General features: G+C 38.8%; 1 protein-coding gene across 2 annotated transcripts in view; it reads right to left on the reverse strand.

Annotated features, from left to right (window-relative positions):
• The window catches only part of FRMD6 (FERM domain containing 6), a 75,815-nt gene extending 49,793 nt beyond the window's left edge, over positions 1-26,022 (reverse strand). For both annotated transcript variants that reach the window (XM_041759464.1, XM_041759463.1), the window contains exon 1: positions 25,900-26,022. The gene's annotated coding sequence lies outside the window, so the exon portion shown is untranslated. The remainder of the gene's footprint in view (positions 1-25,899) is intronic.
• Between the last annotated feature and the right edge of the window lie 1,100 nt (positions 26,023-27,122).

A 27,122-nucleotide genomic window follows, 5' to 3' on the forward strand; every position in this document is an offset into this window, starting at 1 on the left:
GCGATTTAGTTGTATACATACATTTAAAAAATAATCTTAATAAAAAAAAATCCTTCCTTCTGTCTAACCTATCATTCTAGTGCTTTTCTCTGCCACCATATATCTTCACTGTATTCTCATCTGGATTTCTAAATGTTCTGTCTTGTTTCATTCTTTAAGTCGGCCACCCCAACCATGCTGCCAAGGTGACCTCATTTTTTTCTCTTTCCAAATGTTCACTTAAATTCTAGTTATTTAACATATAGTGTAATATTGGTTTCAGAGTAGAATTTTGTGATTTATCACTTACATACAACACCCCATGCTCATCATAAAAAGTCCAGGGTGACCTCTTTAAATGGCACATCCAATCCTGCATCTCACATCCCAGCTCACACACTCTTTCATGCTACAGCACTTCCATAGGAGAACATCTAAACTCTAAGGCACAATCTTTCACCATTGGGTTCCATCCGGCCTCTGTGTGGGCATTCTCTAACTCATGCAGTACCTTTACTACAATTGTTTTCATTGTAGCTCTCCGAGCAAGTCTTTCTCTCATATGTCTGTGCTTTTGACTGTACTGTTCCCTCTGCCTAGATATCCTCCCTGGCCTATTATCCATTCACCTCCAAAAGAACAAGAACAAAGTATCTTCGTTCTCCCCCAGAAACTCAAGATACTTGTCTGGGAAGCATGCTTCCACATTGGTAGGAAGCTGATGGTCATTTCCCTTGCACTCTTATCACCTTTGTACTTGTTGGCAAGTCTGTCTCCCCACAGAGAACTGGAATCTCCTCCAGGATAGGATCCATCAGCATCATGTCTCTAATGTCTGCAGTAGAATTGGGTCTAATAATAGGCAAACGGTAGGAAGCAAGGAGTAACTTATTTATAAATTCACTAGATATTTGAATTTTCTAGCAATTAAGATTAAAATCATGTTTTTGAAGAAGTATTCCCCCATCTCACTCCAGAAATGGGAGTCAGTATTGGTCGCAGCTTCTTGAATATTCTCTATGTGTTAATTACAGGGAAAAAGTACATATTTTTCCTTGTTTTTAAAAGTAGAAGACAAACATGAAAGAAAATTAATTTCCAAATCTTTTAACAAAATACAGTTTCTGGGATCCCTGGGTGGCGCAGCGGTTTAGCGCCTGCCCTTGGCCCAGGGCGCGATCCTGGAGACCCGGGATCGAGTCCCACATCGGGCTCCCAGTGCATGGAGCCTGCTTCTCCCTCTGCCTATGTCTCCGCCTCTCTCTCTCTCTCTCTCTCTGTGACTATCATTAAAAAAAAAAAAAAAAAAAAAAAGTTAAAAAAAAAATACAGTTTCTAAGACAGCTTCCTGTGTATCAAGTTAAGCCAACTTATGTGAAAGCAAATATATTAAAAAATACATTGGTTGGGAGGCATTAAATGGCAAATACCAAAAATATCCAACCCAAACTTGAACTCTGCAGCCAAACTGCCTGAGTTTGACTATTAGCCAGCCATTTCCTAGGTATGTGACCTTTGACAAGTCCTTTCACCTCTACATCTTGGCTCCCATATCTGTAAAATGGAAATAGTAACAGCATCTACTTTAAAAGATGACATAGGCACATAGTAGACACTATAGAAATGTCAACTCTTAGTAAATTAGTTAAATGCTATAAGGAAAATTTATAAACACCAAAGTAACTTGAAGGCTACCAATGGGATGAATGGGTAGTTTGAGATGTCATGCAAAACCTAGTTTCTTCCTGGTACCCTTTAAGGTTTGCATCTCTCTGAGTGGTCAAATAAAAAAATGAGGAAGCAAACATGAATAATGATACTCACCCTAACTGGATGTCTTAAGTCACCAGCCACCCATCATACAGCAGGGCCAACTGTGGGCCATCTCTAGAGCTAGAGGTAGGATCAACTTCCCCTGAAGTACATGGGCATCAAAACAAAAATCTGAGTACCTTTGGGAAGCTGGGAGATGAGGGGAGATGCTAAATAGGTAACCAACAAGAACAAAGGCAATGGTAAAATTCATGAATTTTAAACCAGAGAAACTTTATTTTTTTCATAGCCATCTGTATTCAAAAGTCATATCAGGTTTAGCAACCAGGCACAAAAATTCCTTTCAACCAAGATGAATTTCTAGCATGACATCGCCAACAAAAAGTGCTGTTCTCAGGGAAAATCCTCCAACTTAGAAGCATCTGCTTCTAATTTCCACAATGAAATCTTTGATTCCTTCATTCATGGGACTTGCACTCAATTCCCTCTGACACTGGAACTGCAGCTTTCTAGATAATGATTTTGCTGTGAAATTCTTATTATCTGGTAGTAACAGAGAAATTCTTATATTACACACAAATCTTTAACATTATACTCTCTTTGGAAAAAATATTTCAGGAGAAAAATAAGTTAATGTGAAGAATATAAACAATTCTTTCCTATGAATACAAAGTTCAAAAACAGGTGACTAACCAATAATTCACTCAGGGATACATACATGTATTGGTAAGACTATAAAGAAAGGCAATGTAATGATTAACCTCAAAACTGTTCGGAATGGAGTAGTCTGGGAGTAGGGGATGTCTTCTGAAAGAGGAAGGAGCAACAAAGGAGCTACAGAAATTATTATTTTTCTTATGCTTGGTAGTGAATATAATGATGTTGATTACTATTTTAAAATGTACATAGACACTATAAGCATTTTCCTGTGTATTTTATAATTAACAAGTAAACTTATCAGAGGTGGTATTATTGAAAATGCTGTGAATAATTACATACTGGTGATTAAACTTGAAAAAAATACATAAGGTAGGACCAATACACAATTCTGTTATAATAGCCTACTACTGTTAACATAAAACAAATCCTATACAAAGACTTGAACTACAGCAAACTAAAATAATCCTTATAAAATATTATTGTGCTTATTGCACAATTGTTTCTATGGCCCAGAAATGGGGGAAAGCCTTAGATATTCTGGTATTGTTAATGAAATCTCATAAGAGTATTCACAATTTGGTAGTATGTGTATGTATCAATTTCTGGGGTTCTATCTACTACTAAATGGAAAAATAATGCAATAAAATAACCACCAAATGAAAACTTTATCACTGTGTCAGATTTTACAGATGATCTATTCCAGCCCCTTATTTTTATTGGTAATGAAACTGATACTGTGAGACACTGACCTGCCAAGATGATACCAGTCAGTTTTAGGTACCCAGTGTGCTATACTTTTCAGGATTTTTCTTCTCTAAATTCTGTTCAAAAGCTCCCATGAGTAGGGAACAATTTAATTTAAACTAGTCTCTTTAAAAAATTTATTTTTTATATAAAGATAACTAAAATGTTTAGTAAAGTAAATGTACCCAAACACTAATAAAATCTGCCTTCCATGCTGACAGTTGTAGAATTATATGTAAAAACGTTTATGACACCAGAAAATGAGTTTGAGATCCTAGGAATCCAAATTTTACCCTTATATACATAAATTATGGGCTGCAATTATTTTGTTAGCCAGACACATCTGAAAAAGTAGCATTTGCAGCAGGACACACCCTTACACATGCACACATACTGTTCATGTGCCAAACGTGCAGAATGGTGTAAAGTAAAACTCACAGGTCCAAGTATTCTTTACAGTAAAAGAAGATCAAAAGCACAATCTATAGACTTCAAAGTAAAAGATTCCTCCAGACATTTTAATAAGGCTTTATATTGCTACAAAAGTTCTTTTTAACATCCCATTAGGGGCTTGCTGTGAATACGTAAGTTAGAGGCAAAGTTCTCACATAAACTTATAAAGACATCTGAAAATATCAATATCAAAAGTCAGAGAAAACATTTATTTTAATTTAAAAAAAGCTTGAAACTCTAATTTCAGTTTTAAAAGCCTTTACATAAAAAAAAAAACTGATAAAATTTTCATTTTATATAGGGCTTCCCTGTTATATATGGCTACCCTATTCCCCTGGGGCATCATCCAATCATTAGCCAATCTACTCTAAGAAGACTGAAATGATTTGTGCTATTCTGCAGAAACACAAATCCAAAACTGTTAAGGCAGCTGTCAGGAACATCACTGAGAACCAAGGCTGTATACCTTAGGTTTTCCCCAAGGTAATCTTCAATCAGAAGTTGGCTCTCTTCTACCCATCATCCAGTGTTAAATTCCCTTAGCTTACTTTTAGAAGATTACCACCATAAATTTGCCAGCTCCATTAAGTGTGAAATCTCATTTTCAATAGTATTTACCTATATAGTCTATTTCCCATACACCCATTCACAGGCCTTGTTTCTAGAACTCTTCTCAACCAGGGTTTTTGAAATAAGAATAAAACAAAGTCAAATCAATTATTATCAGTGTATTTCAAAGAGAGTAGAAGCAAAGTCATTTATCAGTGAACCGCAGGGCTCCCTGGTGTGTAAAGTCTACAGAGTCCAATAGTAAGTCACTGAATAGCCTAGTCAAGTCACCTCCATTTGACTTACCTGTTCATTAGTTTTTCTGGTTCTGTGATGTGCATCCCCCCTGCACAAAGCCAAAGGACAACATTCCTTCTTATAGTAATCATCCTCTAATGCTTTGAGAGGAGACTTAAAAGTCTGTTTTTTAAAGGGTGTGGAGGAAGGAAATCAGAATTACACTTTACCCTACGACGACAGGGTTAATCCTCCCTGAAAAATGGAACCACAACTCAACCTTGAAGTTAAACCAATCGAACAAACAAAAAACAGAAACCAAACTATCTCTGTTTAGCACTGTTTTTTTGTTTTTTTTTGTTTTTTTTTTTTTTTATGGCTCTAATCATCCTGGAAAGGGAACAAGTCCTGAGGCTCATCTATAGACTTTTATCCTGAAAAACGAGATGAGCAGCCTATTCCAAGGTCAGCCATTCCTCAGGCATGACCACTGCCCAACACCAATGGTGCATCACTGTCACTTTACTCCCTTAATCATATTCAAGAAAATGTTATATATTGCCAACAGATGCCTTGGAATCATATCACCTCAGATCCAGAAGCAAAACTACTCAAGGGTTCAAAAAGTACTCATTAAGAGAGGAGTGCATATTTTCCTTCATGACCTTCACATTTGGAAAAGTGAATTAAGAAAATATATTGTTGGTACTAATCATGGACTCTCTAGAGAAAGCCGGATGAAAATTCTTGTTCAGATAAGATTTGGAAAGTTGTAAGATATCTACTGGTAACCTTCGATTTAGTTCTTGATAATGAAGAGACAAATCCTGAAATTCCCTCTAAAGAGTCTTCCAAATACATCTTCCAATTGCATTAATCTGTCTAGAATTTGGAAATTACTTGCTCTAAGAGATGACAGTTGAAAAATCTACAGCTAATATTACACTCAATAGTGAAAGACTGAATGGTTTTACCCTAAGATGGAAATCAAGCATGTCTGCGCTTACTACTTGTATTCAAAGTTGGAAGGCTTACTAACTAATTTTCAGACTTACTATAAAAAATACATATATTAATCAAAGTAGCATTATACTGGCCTAAAGAGATATCGGTCAGTGGAACAGAGAGTCCAGAAAGAGGCATACCTAAAAAGTCATTTGATTTTTGAGAAAGGTGCTAATGTACTTTTAGTGAGGGAATAAGCTTTTAACAAATGGTGCTGGAACAATTAGATATTCATATGGAAAAGAAATGACCTCAGCCCAAATACAAAGAAAAATCAACTTGAAATGAATTATAGATCCAAATATAAAAGCTAAAACTGTAAAACTTATAGAAAACTAGCAGAATATCTTTCTGATCAAAAAAAAATTTTTTTAAAGGATAAATTGGGCTTCTTTACAATAAAAAATTCTGTTCTTTGAAGGACACCTAGGTGGCCCAGCATCTGCCTTCAGCTCCGGCGTGATCCTGGAGTTCAGAGATCGAGTTCAGGGATCGAGTCCCACACAAGCTCCCTGCAGGGAGTCTGCTTCTCCCTCTGCCAATGTCTCTGCCTTCTCTCTGTGTCTCTTGTAAATAAATAAATAAATAAATAAATAAATAAATAAATAAATAAATAAATAAAATCTTAGAAAAAAATTATGCTCTTTGAAAGTCACTTTAAAAATGGCATTGCAATCCCCAGACTGAAAAAAATTTTTTTTTGATTTAAAAGTCACTTCACTGAAAAAGGTATGCAAATGGCAAGTAAGCATTTGAAATGATGCTCAATATTATTAGTCATTAGGAAAATGCAATTAAAAACTACAGTGATATACCACAACGCATACCCCTAGAATGTTTAAAATTGAAAAGACTGGGATGCCTGGGTGGCTCAGTGGTTGAGTGTCTGCCTTCGGCCCAGGGCGTGACCTGGAGTCCTGGGATCGAGTCCCACATGAGGCTCCCTGCATGGAGCCTGCTTCTCCCTCTGCCTGTGTCTCTGCTTCTCTCTCTCTTCTCTCTCTCTTTCTCTCTCTGTGTCTCTCATGAATAAATAAAATCTTAAATAAAATAAAAAATAAAATTGAAAAGACTTTTAATACCAAGACTTGGTGGGAATTAGGAGCAATGAGAACTCTCAGACACTACTGGTGAGAATGTTAAATGATATAACTACTTCAGAAAATAACTGAAACAGCAGCTTCTTATAAGGTCAAACATTCATTCATCATAGAACTCAGATATCTCATTCTTGGATATTTGCCCAAGATAAATGAAAAGATACATCCACCAAAGAGTTATACTTAAAATCCTTATCAAAATACCAATAACATTTTTCATAGAACTAGAACAGATAATACTAAATGGAACCACAAAAGACTCCAAATAGAGCAAGCTGTAGCAATCAAAACAGGATGGTACCGGAACAAAATCAGGTACACAGATCAATGTAACAGAATAGAGTACAGAAATAAACACATGCTTATATGATCTATTAATCTATGACAACGGAGGCAAGAACATACGTGAGAAAAAAGTCTCTTCAGTATACAGTGCTGAGAAAACTAGACAGCTACATGCAAGAGAATGAAACTGTTCCACTTTTTTACACTATACGTAACAGGATTAAGGGCCTACATGTGAAGCCTGAAACTCTAAAACTCTTGAAAGAAACTACAGACAATAATTTCTTTGACATCAGCTTTAACAAATTTTTTCTAGATATGTGTCTTAAGGCAAGGGAAACAAAAGCAAAATTAAACTATTGGGATGACACAGTGGAGGAAATAGGCAACAAAATAAAAGGTCAACCTAATGAAATGGAGATGATATCTGCAAATGATATATCTGAAGATTGTTATCCAAAATATATAAAGAGCTCATTCAACTCAACACCAAAAAAAAAAAAAAACAACAAATAATCCAATCAAGAAAGGATAGAAGACATGAACAGATATTTTTCCAAAGAAGACATTCAGATGGCCAACAGACACATGAAAAGATGCTCAATGTCACTAATCAGGGGGAATGCATACCAAACTACAATCAGGTTATCACTTTACATCAGTCAGAATGACTAGATTCAAAAGACAAGAAATAAAAAATAAATTAATTAATTAAAAAAAAACAAGAAATAAGTATTGGTAAGGATATATAGAGAAAAAGGAACCTTCATGCACTGTTGGTGGGAATACAAGCTGATATAGCCACTGTGGAAAACAGTATGAAGTTTTCTTAAAACATTAAAAATAGAATTACCATATGACCCAGTAATTCCACTATTGGGTATTTACCCAAAGAAAACAAAAGCACTAATTCAAAACGATATAATATGCATCCCTATGTTTGTTGTAGCATTATTTACAATAGTCAAGATATGGAATGAATCCAAGCATCCATCGATAAACAGATGGATAGAGAAGGTGTCATATATATGCACAATGGAGTATTACTCAGCCATAAAAAAAGAATGAAATCTTGCCATCTGCAAAAAATATAGATGGACATAAGGGGTATAATGCTAAATGAAACTAGTTAGACTGAGGAAGACAAATACTGAATGATTTCACTCATACAGAATTTTACTCATATGGAACTTAAGAAGCAACAAGGAACAAATAAACAAATTCTCCTTAAGAAGAAACAAAGGAACAAATAAAAGAGAAACAAAAACCAGACTTTTAAATATGGAGAACAAAGTGGTGGTTGCCAGAAAGGAGGCTGGTGAGAAGACAGGTGAAATACATAAAGGAGATTAAGAGTATACTTATTTTGATGAGCACTGAGAAATGTATAGAATTGTTGTATCATTTATTGCACATCCGAAACCAATATAACATTGTATGTTAACTACACTTGAAAAAAAAATTTAAGAATATAAATGCATTGATTGGTGTGCCTCAAATTAAAAAAAATTACACATGAATGTTCATAGTAACTTTATTCATAAATAAGTTCCATTTAAAACTGGAAACAGGGATCCCTGGGTGGCGCAGTGGTTTAGCGCCTACCTTTGGCCCAGGGCGCGATCCTGGAGACCCGGGATCGAATCCCATGTCGGGCTCCCAGTGCATGGAGCCTGCTTCTCCCTCTGCCTATGTCTCTGCCTCTCTCTCTCCCTCTCTCTGTGACAATCATAAATAAATAAAAATTTAAAAAAATTAAAAAAAAATAAAACTGGAAACAATCCAAATATCCATTAATACCAGGTGAATGAATAAACAAATTGTGACAACTGAATACTATCCAATAATAAAGAACTATCAATACATGCACAAAAAAACAAGTCGGATGATTCAATTTACATTGAAATTCTACAAAAGGCAAAACTAGAGATGAGCAGTTGTCTTGAATAATAGAGGTGAGGGAGGAATAAGGAAAAGAAGGAAGGAAGAGAAGAAGACCACTAAAAGGGGTATAGTAAAGTTTTGGCAAGACAAAAATGCTCTATATCTTGATCGTGACACTGGTTACAATTATACATATTTCTCAAAAGTCACTTATCTACTTTAGAACTTCATTTTTATTATATGTAGTTTATATAATAAAAGTTTTTTTTAAAAAATCTAACAAATCTACATGTTCATTAAACTGCCATATATGTTAAGTAATACCATATTACCTTAAACCCTTTGCTTCATGACACAGAGTATAAACAAAAGTGATACAGTGCAATATTAGTCAAACTAGCTAAACCTATGGCTTCAGAAAGTTTGAACTGATACCTTAAAAACTAAAATGCAGGATTTATGGTGATTTGGAAAAAGACTCTAATTTTAAACAATACTAAGTGAAAACAAAGGTTGGCCTTTTATGTTTACCAATGGTATCACGTTGTAAGAATTCTGGAGAGATAAAATTTCTTGTTAAACAAAAATTGTGCAACAGACTTTTAAACAGGTAGCATTTCACTTGTCACGTTAGGTATAAAGGTTCACTGTCTGTCTGCCCTCATCAACCAGGCTCTAACTTCCAGAGGATGGGCCCATGCCTTATTCATCACTGAATTTCCAGCAAAATGCTTGGCATATAAATGATAGCTGAATGAAAGAAAGAATTGCAGATGTTCTCATGCTAAATTTGGATTCATTTGCAAAGCCCACACGTTAGTAAAAGTTCCTACAGAAATGCCTGTGGTATGTTTCCACAAAATACTAGCACTTAAAGATTACAACATTCTAAAAAGAAATCAAGCAAATGTATTTAATGTTTTACCTTTAAATGTATAATGTGCAATCATTTCAAAACACCTTTATTCTAATTTTCCTTTACTAACCAATCCAAAAACTTACTAGAAATTTTTTTTCAAGGTAACAGAAGCTCTGAACAAAGGATTAATAGTGTGAAATTTTATGCATATCTTGCTGTCTTCTAATAAAATCCAATAATTGGGAATTTTGTGCCAAGTTAAATGCATTATCACAGGAAGTACAGTATGTTTGAAGACTACCCTATCTAGTCCAGACTGAAACAAAAATTATCTATGGCAAAATCAATATAAACTAATTAAGGAACATAAGTTGATTTAGTATCTGGCAGAAACTAAAATTGACTTAAAAAGGTACTAAAAAAAAAAAAGAAATCAAAATGTCATACCTCATTTTGCAAATACTCTAGAAATGTTTTATCAACAGAATGCTTGTGACTGGTAACAAGAGAAAAGCAAACACCTCAGGGTTAGCAGAAGAGTATCATGTTCTGATTTTGTCACAAACGGTATCATGTAAATTGTCAAGTCACTCAAATTATCTAACCTCCTCGTCTATAAAATAGAGAGATACTACTCTGAAGATCAAATATAGTAACCAAAGTAAAAATTCCTTTTCAAACTGCAAAATGTCATATAGATATAAAATACTCTGATGCCAGAATATCTAGTTTAAGGAAATACATGCTCACCTTCAATTTTTAAGAAAGAGATAATATCTATGAATCATGGTTCTTAATCTGATGGATACTCTGCATCCTTGCCTGAGCAGTGTATGCCCAAGTACAGGTGTACAACGTTTGCGCTTCATTTTAGAGTGTCAGAGTCTCCCTTTCATGACCTGCAGTCCAGGGTAAACACTGTAACAATTTCTACACAACTTCTTTCTCCTGCTGACAGGAGTAGTAAATTATTGTCCCAATAACTATATAAGACCCTGAGGTGTGTCTGTATAGGATATCATGTTTACAAAGCACTTTCAAATATACTACTTCATCTTAGTAGTATCTTCCGTTACCTAACAATACTTTAAGATCTGTGACCTTTCTCAAGTATCAGATATAATTCAACTTCTGAACAGTGATCCTTTATAATACCAAACTCTAATGATAAAATTCTTAACATACTATATAGCTATATTGCTATCTGTATTTATCTAGAAAAATCTCAGTAGTTAAGATGCATATACCATTCTGAACACCTATTATTTTATTTTACATTTTACATTTTAGCATCTCAGAGAATTGAAAGAACACAATTTGGAATTATTCTTACAATTACATAATTATTCCCATAATCAACCATTTAAAAATATAGACATATTATTTTAAAAAATTATCATAGAAAGGTAATCAGTAACATCTTGATTTGTTTCTTTGAGGAAAATGTTCTATTTTATAGCTACATTCTATTGGTAATCTTCAAAATTCAATCTTTACTGATTTATATTTTTCAATGCCACATTAAATCTAAATACATATTACTGTTATGAAAGTTATGTTTTATTCATATGTCAGACGCGGAAACATGTAACATGGATTTTTATAAACACAGCTTTCAGTTTGTTTTATGGGTCAACTGCTCCTGGCCTGGGGAAAGTTTAAATTCAAAAAGATATTTACAAAATAAATTCCATTATCATCTCACTCCTAGGCCACTGGGCCAAGCACAAAAGTCAAATCTGAGGCCCATGTCATTTTAAGACTACTGCCTCATGGAAAACTTGATCACCAGAACAAGAGTAGACAACACCACTTCAAACCAAGAAGAAAAAAACTGTATGAGTGGTTTGGGCATTTCCAATGGATTAAGCTTGTCTCTCAGTCAGCCCCGGGAAGCACAGAAATGCTATGCATATTGTATACTGTCCTATGAGAAAACTCATGGCACGAGGAAACAAGAAATCCTACATACAGCCAGGGAAGAAACACCAAACTAAGGTATTTCAAAAGAGACCTTGTCTTCTTGCATTGAGAAATCGGAGATAATTTCTATTACTGCAGTCTATTGCTAATTTTTAAAACCCAATCTTTACTTATGGTCTTTGAAGGTTTATGGAACAAAATTTGTATTTTTCACACCCTTTTTTTTTTTTTAATTTATGATAGTCACACACACACAGAGAGAGAGAGAGACAGGCAGAGACACAGGCAGAGGGAGAAGCAGGCTCCATGCACCGGGAGCCCGACATGGGATTCGATCCCGGGTCCCCAGGATCGCGCCCTGGGCCAAAGGCAGGCGCCAAACCGCTGCGCCACCCAGGGATCCCTTTCACACCCTTTTGAATATTGAGCCTTAAAATACATATTTCCAACACCAACATGAGATCTGAATACATATCACTGTCATACAATTTATACATACACATCATTACATGTCAGAGTTTGGAGCTAAACATAAACACAATTCTGTTATTTTTTTTAAAGATTTTATTTATTTATTCATGAGAGACAGAGAGAGAGTGTGTTAATTATTTTTAATGGGTCAAATGCTTCCCTGACTTCCTGAAGGTTTAAATCTAGATGACAGTTCTCTCACGTTATACATTTAAAAAACTGTTGGGTTTACATCAAGAGCCAACAATTAACTAGGAGCTACGTAAGAATTCAAAAGAACAGAAACATAGCATCTCGTGTCCTCAAAACATCTTACTGCCTACCTGGAAAGACATGACAATGTCCTTAGCACAGACAATAACATCATAGAAAAGAAAAAGATACACAAACACGAGTCACCACCACAATATGTCTGGTCAGGATTTAAGCACTAGAAAATGTAACTCAACTGACCACTAACCAGCCTACCAAGCCCCCAAACAATATTTCATAGCCTTTCCCATCCCCTTGGCAATTGAATATTTCAGTCTCAACTGAAAATAGTTTATACATTAAAATGCATTAACTTAGATCCTATATTTAATACTGCTTACTAATTTCCTGCAAACTTATTAGTCAGATACAAGTCTAGTTCAAGAATACATAAGCCAACCAATCATTAAAGGAAACTTCATGTTATAAGTTAGATAACTTTCATTAGCTTTCCCTGCTAGTTTTTACTCTGCAAGTAAAATTCATAAAAATTTCTCTTTATATTTCTATAGGCACCAGTAAAAGCAAATATTTAGTAAATTGCAAATTATCAGTTAAACATCCTCTTCATAACTTAAAATTAATTTGTGCTCAGTTAATGCACATTTAGGGTTGAAAAGATTGATATGGAATTTATTTTAAATTCTACATATGACACTTGACATTTCTTAAAAACTATTCCCTGAACTGATTTCCTTAAATTTCCTTAAGCTCACATCTGAAAAGCCTGGGTTTATTTGAACTAAAACTTCCTAAATATGTTAATTTTTCCAAATCTCCTTCTATAATTACTAGTAACATGAGTTTCTCAACAGAAATTTCAGAAATGGCACCACTGCAGCTGACCTTTGTTTCAGTGTGACACTAAACTATGCAAAAAATTAACTTTACCACTATATTTAGATGGGTTTAGTTAAGTATAGAATTCTATTTTCTTTGGGAAAAAATGTCTAAAGCATTTCTGATTGCTGTGATAAAATACATACACCATACAAAATTCCACTCTATTTTTTGGCTCACATATGCCACTAACTTTACTGCTGAGGTTTTTCATAACACCATACTACACCACTCCAAGATCAGCTGATAAACTATTAATATTTTTAGTCACAGGCTTGGAAACAGAAAATAAAGGTACTAACCACTAGTTACTCTTGTAAATCAGCTTATTTTTTATATCCTATTATTGGAAGCCATAAGAAAAGTCCTTATTTCAAACATCTTTAAAATAATTATGGTTTCATAAAATTAAAGTTGGTTTCCAAGTTAGCTATATCTGAAATATCTAGTCCATTTTCCCATTTGTCTTCATTTACTTATTTAAATGGAGTTCAACTCAGGTACCAAACAAACTCTAAAGTTATAAATTATACTCCTTTTTTTTATCATTAATGCAATGACTGCAGCAAATGGTTAAGTTCTTTAGAAAAGTTTTTTTTAACTCTTATTTTGTTACAGAAATTACCTCCTAATTTACTTGTTTCTAAGGTTAAATTTTTACATTCAAAATATTTTGCAAATTGATGGAATTATGAGAAAGTCAGGGAGTTTAGAATTCAGCTGTGTTATACTCCCCATGAAAGCCCCACCCTCAGACCCAAGTGCTCTTTTATAAGGTCTCAAAACACCCCCTGCTTTTTGGTAATACCAGAATTGAACAATTGTATACTCTGTTATTTAATATCTGCCTTTCCAGCTAACAGGTTAAAGAGGACTACATAAAGTAGGATGTACTAAGCTCCCATAAAGTAATAGATGTTATGCAGCAAAATAGAAGCAGAAGAGCAAGTATGGCCCAGACTACGTATTAGTCTGATAATGGAGATAATAGAAGATAGTGAAGAGAACGATTTGGTTAGACTTAAGGATTGTGAGAGGACACTGAAAATAATCCAAATAACTATAATACAAGGACAGTAAATTCATGTGCCTACAGGGGCAAGCAAGAAAGGAATAAAGCCTGCAGAATGAAAATGCCAACAGCCCACTTGTTCTCAATGTCAGGGGCAAGAGGATCTCTTCTAGGGACTTTGGCGAACTGCAGAGTACAAACCCCAAATAAAAGGGAAGCTGTTGTGTTGCTCAAAAAAAAAAAAAAAAAAAAATTTCCACACCTTCTGGTTTTTCAAAAGAAGTTGCAGAATTCAATTTTCTTTTTATTAAAAATTTTCAACTTTTAAATGTTGGCAAATAAATGTTTTAATACTACGTTAGAAACCAAAACATGTCTGCAGCCAGTCTTCCTTCCCACAGGTTTGCAGCTCTGGTTTGGCATGTTGAATTCCATGCTTAAGAGATCTGGACTTCATCCTGTAGTCACTGACTTCCAAGACTTCACATTTATTTCAAAATTTGCTTAGTTTTATACTTCTGTACACTCCAGTATTTATCACGTAAAACACCTAGGGCTGCCAAATTATTTCACATTGGCCTTGTGTCAGAATTTCTGTTATAAGCCAATTACGCTCATTTAACTAACTGTGGAGTGAAGTTTCAGCTGAAAAAACATTCAAAATGATACTAATAAAGCACTGTTGACAGAGCAAGTACCTAAGAGAATGATGACATTATGTGTATATCACAATCCACTAGAAACATATAGTCCCCTGGAGTTCCACTTCTCAAAAAACATGCTCCATAATCCCCTACAAAGGAAAAGCTCTTGTTCCTTCCAGCATTTGCCCATAATTAGCAACTTTCTAAAGCCTATTACTATATCTTTCTTTTATTACCAAACAACACTCAAACATATGTAACCAAATTTTAATTCTTCCATTCGCTGTAAGCCTTTAACTACCCAAAAACAATATTTAAGCATTAAAGGCCTATGTGTCAACATTTTAATAAGCTTAGGGAAAGAAAAGATAATTAGTATCAGAGACTTGTTGATTCATTTTGATGATAGTATTACAGAAAGATAGCATTATAATTCAAAGGTAATTCCCAGAAGAGAAAATTCTTGGTGCATAATTATGATATACAATACAGAACTATGAAAATTGCCTAATCACATGCTTTGAAATCATATTCACAACGGAAGTTATCAACAAGGTGTAAAAGAAATACTACACAAGCAATGTTTCTATTAATTTTCTCTGGCTCTTGGGATCCCCTAACCTGAGCCATCCATTTGTGAACGAAGGCTTCCAGGTTCCTGGGGCACTAGGATGTATGGCTTGACAGTTGAAACCTATCACCATTGCTGAAAAAGAAACCAACCCAATGCACAGGTCTCCCTGGGGTTCTGTTGTATCCTTTTCATATAAAGGATCAATGGGTTGAAGTAAAGAACATGTCTTTATATTAGAAACACAACAAAACAAAGTCTCAACACAAAGTGACAGTGTTTCCAGGATACGGTTTTTATCAAAGGGATGCAATATAGAGAAAAGGAACCGCATTAGAACTGGTTTTCTACTTCAAAAAAAACAAACTAACTAACTAACTAACTAACTAACTAACTACACTCTACACACTAGGAGATTTACCAGTTATAACCAGAAGGAAACTCAGAGGCTCCCCTCATGCCTGTCAAAGCCTGCTGAAAATTTTCAAGGCCTCTAGTATTCTGAAGCCCCACCCCACAGTCTATCAGACATATTAAAGTGTACTCATATTCAATATTGGATATTTATAATATAAGAAACTGAAAATAAGAATTTTCTTTCAAAAGCGTTTTATTCCCCCTTGAGCCCACTCTGATCAGGTTTCATCCCCAGCCCTCCACTGACACAGCTCTTGTCAAGATCACCAATGACTTTCCTTGCTAAATCCAACAAGCAACTCGGTCCCCACCCCACTTGATCTCTCGGTAACCTCTGACACCACTGATTCCCTCTCTCTTCCCTCAGACACTGTCTTTACTTGACTTCAAGGATATTCTTCCAATTTCCCCCTATTACTGTGGCTGCTCCTTCTCTGTCTCCTTTACTGGTTCCTTCTTACCAATTCAATCTCTACAGGCTGAAACATCTCAGGCTTAGCCCAAGTACCTAATCACAGTTCATTCTTCCCATCTTATGGGTCAACAGAAATAACAGTATCTTCTAGTAATAACATTTACTCAAGGAATGGAGACATGTAACTAGGTCTATCATGTTGGAAACACGTGCATATTTCCTATGTCGTAAGATAATTTCTTAGGACATTTTTTCTCTCCTTCAATAAACTGTAAATACTAGTATGACCCAAGGCTTGGTCCATGGATTGCTTTCTCTGTCTACACACATTCCTCAAAAAATCCCATCCAAATTCTGTTGGCACCTTCCAAATGTGAATCTCCAGCCTGGATGTCTTAAACTCCAGATTCCTATATACAACAACCTACTCAACTTCTCCACTTAGAACTCAAACATCACATGTTAAAAACAGCTCCTAGTTATCTTTCCCAAAGCAATTCCTCCAGCAAATCCCCATCTTGGTTCATGGCAACTCCATAATTATGCAAAAAGCCTTGATGTTATCCTTACTCTGATCTCTCTCATACTCCTCTAACAGTTGGCCAGGAAATCTTAGTGGTTTGATCTACAAAATAAACACCTAGTCATTTCTCACCACCTCCTCCACTGCTATTGACATTTCTCCCAACGCTGCTCCCTTGTATCCCTGCTTCTACTCTTGACCACCTTGCTCCATTTCTCTAGCTCAACATAGCAGCCAGTGATTCTATTAAAATGCAAATCAAATCCTCTTACTCTTCTGCTCAGAGCTCTCTAGTGATTGCCCATTTCACTCAGGGTAAAATTACGCCTAAATTCTTAAAATGGTCCACCAGTCAGAACTTACCTGACATGCCACCTAAACCTCTTTGACCTCCTGTACAACTATTTTGTGACCTTCTCATCGTTCCTGAAACACACCAGGCACATTTCTGCCTGGGGCCTTTGCTAGTCTCTGCTGGAACACTCTTCCCCTCAAGTATCTCTGTATAGCCAACTTCTTCCCTAGAGTCATCTCAGTGAGTCCTACCAATACCATACTACTTCAAGTGCCAAAGGCTCCACTACCTTCCTCTAGCACTACCAATGTCCCTTACCCTGTTCTATTTTTATTTTTCCAATCACAGTACTTTCTAAAATACATATAAAATTTGTTCTGTTGTACTTATTGTTTACCTTCTAATAGGATATAAGCTCCATGAAGGCAGGGCTTTTGTCTTATTTTGTTCACTGACATATCTCTAGGGCCTAGAACTGTGCCTGGCACACAGTAAACATACATTATAATTAAGTGAATGAAGTTAAATAAACGTTTAATAATTCCAATTTTGATGTTTTCTTTTAATATGAGTCTTTTACTAGATCCTAACTTTTTGTTAGAAAAAAGCTCCTTTGTGCTTGAAGAATAGAAAGATCCCAGCCTGACCTGATGGCCTAACACAAATCCAGCAGCCCCAAGGAAACAAGGGACATTCTACCTTTAGCCATTAGTAATTCTGTACTCTAAAACTAGGACTCCATTTAGCACTTATCTGGAAACATATAATTCCTTTCTACACACATGTATTCTGTTCCCTCACCTAGACAAGAAGCACTTTGGCAGGGCATGTACAAAGTATCCAACATGGTGGATACTTCTTGGAGATGTAAAACCTATTTTTTGATGGACTTCGTAAACTTAATGCTTTAAAAAGTGTTCACTAAGTTAAAGACATTACACAATGCATAACAGGACATGGTGTTATGCAAGGCAGGTCCTGCTTTAATGAACACGGCAAAATGATACATCATGACTATTCTGGAAGATCCTGTGTCTATTTTGACTGGGCTTATAATTATGCTGTTTAGATGTAAATGTGTCTTTCTAATGTGCTTAAGTTTGTTTTTCTTAAATGCTCCTTTTGAAATTTTCAGACTATTAATTTCCATTGAATGAGTAGTTTAAAATCTTAAGCTTTGGAACTCATGAGAGAAAATTATAAAGGGGTCTGACCCACATTATATAAACTATGCCAATGGTGGGGGGAAGAGGGGATGAGAAAAAAAAAACAATTGCTTTATACCAATAATCGTGGTTTTCTTTAAAAGTACATAAAATCAATAGGGTACAAGAGCAAAAGACATGGGTCACTGGTACTAAGTTAAAAATACTTTGCACAATCTTCATTATCATAAAGAGTATTTTTTTAATCTGTAGATTTATTTTTTGGCATCTGGAAAGGAATAATTATCTAGTAAGCAGAAGCTGAGAGACTGAGTGAGACTACTGGAAATTAAAAGAGAATTAGGGAAAATCAATCAACCAATTAGTGATCAATGAGACAGGCCAGCAGCTACTCTCAGTGCAGTGATATAGATTGTCCAATATCTGTAACTGAGAAATACTATGTTTTGCTGTCTGCTGAATGTTATCAAAAACAAAATATAATAAAATCTCAGGAGCTACTGGTAAATTAAAGGCTCAAGAACTACCAAGAAAACTATAAATCCTATGCAACATTTTTTTTTTGTCTTCAGTAATAACAGCTAACATTACTTGACAATTTGCCATGTGTCAGTCAGACTATATCATTGCTTTATATGTACTACTTCACTTAAAAATCAAAACAGCACTGTGGCACAGTTACTATCTTTATCCTCACTTTCTAGACAAGGAAAAGGAGGTTCAGAGAATTAAGTAACTTCCTCAAGGTTACACACTGGAAGATAGTGGAGCCTGGATCTGGGCCCCAGAAGATGATATCAAAGACCTCGTTCTTACTGTTATACTTACCTGCTTTTCTTCCTTGTTGCTTCTGAAACACACTACTCTTTTCTGCAGTAATATCGGCGATCAACTTGTCAGAGTTGTGATCCTATGGTGACGCAACTCATTTTTAAAAAATTTTCTAAGATTATACATGCTAAGTTTTTGCTGTTCTAAGCAGTATATAATTTGAGCAGGATATATTTACTACCCATTTGTAAAACTTCTGTTATTTTACCTGTTTTTCACCTTCCTAATGAGCCTACGTGAAAATTCTGAGCCTTTTCTTAAATCACAAAAAATGCTCTTTTTCTCTTTAAGGAAACACAAAAGAAAGATTTATATCATTTGTTTTTCTTTATAAGCACTTTGTTTTATCTATTAGATTGCTCATAATCCTATGTTTTACAGTAAATGCTTCCTGGAGACTGCCATAGACTTCAGCATCAGAATTTTACTGTTGTTATAGGTAGAGACAGGATGTTTCCACAGATGTTTATGAAAAGATAACTTGAAGGGGGGTAAGGGTGTCCAAGGGAGGAGAAAAGTGTGTAAAAGGTAGGGACATAATGGCAGGAAGAGGCAAACAAAAAACAAAAGAAAAAAGAATTCTTCACAATATCCTAAGAATGAACTATTCTGAAAATATTTAGAAAGCAGTCCTTTGAAATTGGGGTCCAGCCTAGATCATTTATGGATCGATGAAAGAATGAGTCAGGAGGAACCTCAAGATGTCTCCTACTTTGCACTTAATACCCAACATCTCACTGGAAAGCCCTAGAACACAGGGAGAAGGAGAAAAGGGAAAAAAGAGAAGTCCTAAGGGACTTCTGCATGGGAGCAGAGGTAGAACAGCATTAAGGAGGTAAAATTCTGTCTCACTGGGCTCCTGCTCAGTTTTCTCTGGGCAGGTCTAAGTCTATCTGAACAGAGCCACAGAATACCTTAGTGGCAATCAGAAAAGGGCACCCTATCCTTAGGCCAGTGGACTCACTGCTTGAACTCCAGAATAGTGAGCGGGCTAGGTTTTAGTGCTCAGCACTGATCCAGACTAGACCGAGGGTCAGAAGCAGCTTGTACTCTTGATGCTGTCCTTAGCTGTGAGACTGAGTCACTCAACCTCACAGGGCATCAGTCCCTCCACTTATAAAAACAATGGTGAGGCTAGCTGCCAATGAAGGTCTCCTCCCTCTTCCCAATGATCAGTTAAAATCTGGCAATATCCAGCTGGTCTACTCCCATGTCCCTGAAACACTGGATTCTGTGGACTGAGTGTTTTTGTAATGTTGCATTTTTTCTCTCACATTTCTTAGGTATTTTTCTCTTTTAATCTTGAGACTATACTCTCAACTCCAAAGTACTCAACTTTTCTTGAGCCATCAAAAGGTCATACCCCAAATATCAGCCCCAAACTAACCCAAATGTCCATCAAAAGGACATAAACTGGATACATTTATCCACAGAAATAAAAGGAAAAAGAACTGCTACTTACATCAGTTTGGACACAACACTATGTTGAGCTGAAAACAGAAAAAAAGAACTTATATGTGATTGCACTTAAATGCAGTCTGAGAACAGGTTAAAACTAACCTGTGGCAGTTGAAGTCAGAGCACTGGTACCCATGGGGCAGGGATTACAAATGTAAGGAGAGGCTTCTGTGGGAGAGAGGGGGTGGGGGAGAGATGAAGTAATGATCTGGTTGTTGGTTTTTTTTTTTTTTTTATTTGGATGCTGGCTGCCTGGATATGATCACTTCGTGGTATATATTTCTGATCTGTGCATTTTTCTGGTTGTATCTAATTACTCAATAACATGTTAAAAGAAATAAAGCCACAGGGACCCCCACTCCCAAAACCATCTACTGAAATTGGACAATACAAGTGCTGCTAGTTGTGGGGAGAAAAAGAACTACTCATTTAATGTAAACCACACATTAAAGCTAAGTGAGCTTTTCATTCATTTCCTAAAATCTTCATCCAGAACTTGCTTGATTTTTATAATGATTTCCTCCTTTATATGAAACTATAGCTCTAAGTTAGTATAAAATTATTGCTTTTCTGTGTTCATATACCTATAAAACATTGCTGCTCAAGGTCCTATAATAAATATGTGTCAAACCAGGGTTCTTAAAAAAAAATCTGAAAATATTCCTGGATAATCAATTAGGAATGCTGAAGGTTCTCAATAGTTATTTTTGGTCAGAATTATCCAGTTATCACATTAATGAAATAAACCAGATAATGACCAAATCTCTTAGTTTCTTGCTGTGGAGGTTAAACCCTGCTAGGCAGGGCCACACAAGTGGGGAAAGGCATCGAAGAAAATGCTGGGCGCAGATAGCTCCAAGGAAGCGGCAGGCAACACTGCCTTCTCCTCTGGCCTATAACTGGTTCATCTGAATTTGGTGTGGCACTATATTTTTCTCCTCCTGAGAAAATTTTTCTTATCAAATCAGTGATTTCTTTCCCCTTCCCAGTGTTCTAGAATCTCTTTTTGATCAATACAGTGCACTACATGACTGCTCCATTGGATCCATATAAAAAGTGATATGGGCAGCCCCGGTGGCCCAGCAGTTTGGCGCCGCCTTCGGCCAGGGGTATGATCCTGGAGACCGGGAATCGAGTCCCACGTTGGGCTCCCTGCATGGAGCCTGCTTCTCTCCCTCTCCCTCTGCCTGTGTCTCTGCCTCTCTCTCTCTCTTTCTCTCTCTCTGTCATGAATAAATAAATAAAATCTTTTTAAAAAAAGTGGTATTATACAAACTTGCATCAGCAGTAATTACACCACCAAATCATATCAGATAATCTGGATGCACAGGCATAGCTTGTTTTCAGTTAAAATTTTATGATAACCATGACCATTGCTACTGTAGAGCCCTTCTGGTCCTACAGCATGGCAAGGAGGCTCTAGTTTCCACAAATTTGGGGGGAATAATTAAGTTTTGTAGAGTCAGTAGAATTTAGACAAAAAGTGTTCCCAGTCTTTGAAATGATAAGTAGGGTGGGGTGTTCCACCCAATAATAAACATCCCGTTCCTAAACATTATTTAACATCAAAGCAGCAATTCAACACAAATGCAGGCGAGCCATCCAGGATAATAATATCACTTAACATCACTATATCAAGTTGTATACAGATAGTGTAGGGCACCTTGATATTAATCCTTTTTTTCTCAGCCAAAAAGATCTTACTTTTTAATTTCCACTTTCAAATAAAAGTTTTCCCTTCTTCAGCCTTGTTTCAAATATTCATCCTAAATTCAGATTTCCCTTGCAACTCAATGCCCGGTAGTCTACTTCCTCCTTCCTCTTTCCTCTTTATTTCTTTGACTTACTTTTACTTATTTTTATAAATAAGCCTCTTCCTTAGAATAATGGCAATTCAAAAGGCCCTCTCTATTACCCTCCATATCAAAGTTTAACTACAGAGGCCAACAATCTATTTTTCCTGTTTGTGTGTAGGAAAGATACTTTTTTTTTCCTTAAGATTTTATTTATCTATTTGAGAGAGAGAGGGTGCGTGCGTGCACAAGAGTAGGGTTAGGTGCAGAGGAGAGGGAGAAAGAGAAGCAGACTCTCCACTGAGTAGGGCTTGATCCCAAAACCTGAGATCATGACCTGAGCCAAAGGCAGACGCTTAACCCACTGAGTCACCCAGATGCCCCTAAGAAATGTACATTGTAACTAAAATCACACCAAGCATAAAATTCCATCATTGTATCTTTTCTATTTCTCCCTCCTACACTCAATTGTTTAATACACAATCACAATGTAATTAAACTCCCAAATGTGTAATTACATAATCAAAGACTTCTTAAAAGTATATAATTTTAAGTGTGCAACACACACCCTTTATAACTTTAGTGCTGGAAGTACAGATTTTTTAAAGGACTGGAGTTTTCTCATAGGTTGTGTTAGCTGTTTCTTGGTGAGGGAGCAGGGTAGAGGATTATATGGACCAACTGCTTTATCAGAAACCACAAACTGTATTACAACAGGATTCTACTGAAGACTGCAAACACACAAAACTCTATTTCCTTTAAAAGAGAACTGGAATTGCATAAATGAAAGCCAAAGATTCTATGCTTTGCCTATAAGAATACACAATGCTGAATACTTCTGGCTTTCCTACACAGGCCTCATTTACCAAACCAGGGTATTTATAAGGTTTGTATTAACATGGAATAGGAAAAACCCATCTCTGCATAAATACAGAAAACATTATATTCTTTAGAACACTTAAAACAATATTAAAAGGACTTTAAAGAAGGCCTCTGAAATTTAGTTCTGAACTCAGAAAACCACCTAAGGGATAATTTGTGAATGCCATCTGGGATCCAGGCAGTTTCATCAACAAAAGGGAAAACTTGTTGAGATCATCCAAATCTAAAATTCACATACATTTTTACATCTGGACTGAATTAATCTTTTCTTGGTACTGGCTTTCATGTAATAAAATAATTGTTTGCAGGTTTTTTTTGTTTTTTTTTAACCCTCAGTCTCAGAAATCAAAATGTGCAGCATCCAAGTTGAAAACTACAAAGAATTCCTTTATCAAAAAGTTGTGAGACAGGACTCATTTACACTAAACTCTGAACTTGACAATTCAGTCAAAAACAATTCTGTTTGAAACTTTCATTTCAAGCATCTGCCACAAAAGGCTACACAAGTCTATTATGTCATAAGTTCTGAAAGCCAAAGGCTTTATAAGTGTAGTTAAAAGTGGAAACTAAGTCCAGAAACTAGAAAAGCTCTACAACCCCCACTTCCCTGGAATCAGCTAGCCCAACTGAATGAATTTTTACAGATTGTGTTGCCAGAAAAGATTACCTAGCACATGGACACTTTGCTTTCAAACACAGTGTCTTCATGCTAGCACTACTGTTTTCCTAGAGAGCTAAGACCGTCTTAAGTCAGCAAGTTCAAATTATGTACTTGAAGCTGATAGCTTACCCCAGTTGTCCCCCAAAAACGAGGGAGTGGAAGTAGAGAAAGATTTCCTTTCTCTTAAGATGTTTTGAGTTCTGCAAGAACTGCTGATTACTGTGGTCCATCAGTGTCAGATCTCAGGCATTTTTACAAGTAATTCAAAAGGGGGAAAATTAGTTCATATTACAGTCAGTCTGCTTTCTGGAGAAGATATCCTGCAGATAACTTGATAGTAGATATCCCCCCAGGGACCCTTCTCTTCTAATGATCCCAAAGGTCCATTTTAATATGGAATATAAATCCAGTATGTTTACAAACATACTGAAAGAGCATTTAAATGTCAGCTGTCTCATACTGTGGAGTAACTTCATTTTTAACAAAATACTTTTATTTCTCAAAGCCACACCCAAGGAAAATGATTAAGTGCTACAAGTTTTATACTACAAAGGACAACAGCAAAAGCATCTGTTTTCCTGCCTCTCTCCTCGGGGTTTCTCCCCTCCCCCAACTCTCTACCGAGCAGGCTGTAAGTCTTGGTGCTTGTTAAAAATCACTTTCTACAATACTCTTCATAATGCTGTACATTCTGAAAAACTTCTTATCCTTTAACAATGCTGAAGCTGACTTTATGCACTCACTGCTCTAAGAAGGAAAAAAAAAAAAAAAACCCAAAAGTCAAAAGCCTTTTTAATGACAGATGTATTACGGAAAATTTTCCCCACAAAGTTTTGATGCTGTGAAATATCAACTCCCTGAAATCACAGAAAGGAAATGACTTACATTCTTGGAAAATGAAGCCACTAGCAGCTTTCTCCAACAGTATTTTCTAATCCCTAAACTACACCCTGTGGTAACGGTGGAGTATTTCGCGTAAAAGCTAAATTTAAATAGATGCTTGTAAAACCCATAAACAAACATCGTCGGATCTCAGAGGGGTAAAAAAAGACAGAATCACATACTTTTTTCTGCACACCCAAAAAAGCTGCAGAGCACAGGCTTGAAGTCCAAGGCAACCTGAGAATGCTTGCTGAAGTTTTCCTTCCCCGCTGTGGGCTATGCAAAGCTCCTGGGGGAAATTTTGGCAAAACAGATTTTTGCCAAAAAAATAAAAACGAGAAGGGTGTAAGGGAGCTAATATTTCTTTGGACGCTAAGTACACAACTGCACGGCCTGAACATCTGCCAGCTTTCATTTCAACTTCAAAATATACTTATTTTGACAGCTTTCCATTTATTCATCCCCTTAAAGAAAACGCCCTCCGCACTAGGTTATGCTGTCCCGGGACTCGAGGTGCTGCTCCCAGCCCTGTGGGTCTCACGCGGCCCCCTGACAGCTCCCGGCCCTCCTCGAGGACAGGCTGGTGGTCTCCCCTGCCCCGGGCCGGGCCTGCACGCCGCAAGCACCTCCGGGAACCCAAATTCTGCAGGCCGCGCCCCCAACTCGCATCCCACCGAGGCCCCCTTCTGGCGCCGCCGAGCCCCGGCTCAGTCTCGGGCTCCCCGACCAGACGCTTCAGGGGCCGTGGGGCAGACGCCGCGCTCGGGTCCCTTCCCGCAGCCGGGCTGCCGGGCCCCCGCGCGCGCACAACAGGCGGCAGAGCGCCCAGGAACGCAGGCTCCAGGGGCTGGCCCCGGCGCCCCGTCCAAGGCGCCGATGGGGCGCACCCGCCAGGAGCCCCCGGGACAGGGCGCGGAGGACCACCGGGGAGCCGAGCGCGGCACCGTGAGCCCGGGGCGCAGCCCGCAGCCCCGGCCGGCCTCCCGCCCTCGCTGCACAGGAGGCCACGAGCTCCCCGCCTCCCCCGCCGCCGGGCTCGGCTGCCCCCGGGCCCGTCCTCCCGTCCCGGCGTGGGCGAGCTCCGCCGCTGGAGGGGCGACCTTCCAGCCCGGTGCGCGACGCCCAGAGCCGAGAAAGCAAGAAGGCGGCGAAGAAAGACGCAGACAAGGGGGCACCGCTTTGGCCGGGGCTCTCGGCTCCCAGAAACCCTCCCCAAGCCCCGTCCGGCCGCCGCCGCCGCCCGGCCGGCAGGGGGCACAGTGGGCAGCCGGGGCGCGGTGGCCGGGCCGGGGGGCGGAGTGGGAGCCCCCCCAGGCGCCGAGTTCCCGCTAGTACCTCGCAGAAAGCCCGGAGCGCCAGGCGTCCGACTCCCGCCAGCTCCCGCTCCCTTCCTGCCTCCGCCGCGCCAGCCCGGCTCTTCTCAGCCCCTCTGCCCCGGGAGCTAGACGAGCGCTCCGCGTCCGCCCCGCCCCCCGCCTCCGCCCCGCCCACCGAGGCCCCGCCCCCGGGGCCCCGCCCACACGTCCGCCCCGAGGTGGCGGGGGTGGCGGCCGAGCTGCGGGAGCGGAGCGGAGAGCCTAGCCTGCGGCCGCACGTGGAGCCCTGCCGGCCCCGCCCCGGACCCAACCAAGCGTCCCGCGGAGGGGTGCCGGGGCTCGGGGGCGGGGAAAGCGGAGGCCGCCACCCCCACTCCGGGGGCCTGAGGCGGGAGCAGAGCGCGGAAGGGCGCGGTGTGTGCGGACCCCTGCGATCTGGACCTTTCCCCACGCGACGGAGGCGGGAGGGGACGCTGTCGGCTCCCCCCTCGGCCGAATGGTCCTCCCCGGCGCGCGGCCCCCGCTCCCCTGGAACGCGCTCTCCCGAGCCCAGTCGGGCTGGGCTGGGCGGGGGCGGCTGTTTGGCCTGAGCCTCGTCTTACTAATTCCGAGCGGCGGGCGGAGCGCAGGCCCCTCACAGAGGCTGCGATCCCAGCGGAGGAGGCTTCGTGACTCCTCACTTCCCTCCCGGCCTCCTGTCCCGCACCCACCGGCCCGCCCACCCCTCGGGACGCCGCGCCCTCGTGGGTTTTACGCTGGATGGAGGGGGCGCCGCCTGGAAGCCAAGCCTCCCCCGCTAACTCTCCCTGCGATTGTAAAGGTAGACACAGCCTCTGTTTGCTGTGGTTTTAGCCTACGTGACCCCCTCCGAAATTCTGTTTGCCTGCTCCCGAAGGTGACGGGTGATGCAGAGGGGCCCCTGGAAGTGTTTTTTTATGGCGCCAAGAGTCCAATCAGGAGACTGGGGTTTCTATGCCTCTTTTCGTTGCTGGGTCCGGGAAAGAGCTGCACCTCGTGGATCAGCCTATGCCCGCTGGGACCTGCCACTCGGAACTGCAGACAACGGAGAGCCCCAGCCTCCATCCAGCTGGTTCCCAGGCCAGGGATGCACAGCGCTCCCACCTGCTGGGCTGCCGCCCCCCCCCCCCAAGGTCTTAGGCCGACTGCTGACCCAGTGACCTCTGACCAGGGGCGGCAGTAACGCCCCACGGGGCCCCTCACTAAACTAATAACAGGGTGTAT

The sequence above is a fragment of the Vulpes lagopus genome, chromosome 6, assembly GCF_018345385.1.
Source record: "Vulpes lagopus strain Blue_001 chromosome 6, ASM1834538v1, whole genome shotgun sequence".
NCBI classification, from domain to species: Eukaryota; Metazoa; Chordata; class Mammalia; order Carnivora; family Canidae; genus Vulpes; species Vulpes lagopus.